The sequence below is a fragment of the Corvus brachyrhynchos genome, unplaced genomic scaffold (assembly GCF_000691975.1).
Source record: "Corvus brachyrhynchos isolate BGI_N302 unplaced genomic scaffold, ASM69197v1 scaffold193, whole genome shotgun sequence".
Taxonomy (NCBI): Eukaryota; Metazoa; Chordata; class Aves; order Passeriformes; family Corvidae; genus Corvus; species Corvus brachyrhynchos.
The window spans coordinates 504,926-506,193 of NW_008237087.1; positions in this window are offsets into that span (position 1 = coordinate 504,926).

Consider the following 1,268-nt stretch of genomic DNA (forward strand, 5'->3'; position numbering starts at 1 on the left):
CCCGGTGTTCCCCTGCTGCCCCCCGGTGCATCCCCGTTGTGTCCTCGGCTCTCCCCGCTGTCTCCGGTGCATCCTGGGGTGTCCCCGGTGTCCCCCCAGAGCATCCCGGCTGTTTCTGAGGTGTCCCCGCTGCATCCTGGCTGTTCCTGGGGTGTCCCCAATGTCCCCGGTGCATTCCGGCTGTCCCCAGTGTCACCAGTGCATCCTGACTCTCCCTGGTGTGTCCCCAGTGTCCCCATTGCATCCCGGCTTGTCCTCCCTGGGGTGTCCCCAGTGTCCCCAGTGCATCCTGACTCTCCGTGGGGTATTCCAGGTGTCCCCACTGCATCCTGACTCTTCCTGGTATGTTCCCACCGCATCCTGACTGTCCCTGCGGTGTCCTCAGTGTCCCCACTGCATCCCGACTGTCCCTGGGGTGTCCCCCACTGTCTTTCATCCCACCCGCCGGTCCCCAGTGTCCCCAGTACACCCCAGCTGCCCCCTGCGTGTGTCTCTGTTGTCCCCACCACATCCTGACTGTTCCCAGTGTCCCCACCGCATCTCTGGATGTCCCTGCGTGTCCCTGGCGAGTCCCAGCTGTCCTCGATGTGTCCCTGCACCCCGAGGCTGTTTCTCTAGCACATCCCACTTGTCCCCGGTGTATCCCGGCTGTCCCCAGGGTGTCCTTGCCGTCCCTGGTGCATCCTGGCTGTCCCTGGACTGTCCCCAGTGTGTCCTGGCTGTCCCCAGAACAGCTCAGCAGGGCTGGGGGCACTCGGGGCTGTCACCCCATGTCCCTGGACTGTCCCCAGTGTGTCCTGGCTGTCCCCAAAGCAGCTCAGCACGGTTGGGGGCACTCGGGGCTGTCATCCCACATCCCTGGACTGTCCCCAGTGTGTCCTGGCTGTCCCCAGAGCAGCTCAGCAGGGTTGGGGGCACTCAGGGCTGTCATCCCACGTCCCTGGGCTCGGAGTGGGGGCCCTGCTGTGGGGCAGGCCAGGGCCAGCCCGTCACAGCCACGCTGGCATGTCCTGGGCTGCGGTTTGGGCACGTGCCGTGCCCCCACGCCATGTGTCCACAGTGCCCGGGGCAGCGGGGAACAAGTGACTGGGGGGTACTGGGGAGGGGAGGGGGGCTCTGGGTGGCCCTGGCGCTGCCACAGCCGTGTCCCCCTCCCCACAGGGACCCTCGCGCTGCCCCCGCGGGGCCCCACGCTGGGGGAGGGGATGGCCGCGCTGTCCATCTGTCGGGGCCCCCCCGGCTGTCCCCACCGGGGGCTTGGGGGGGCC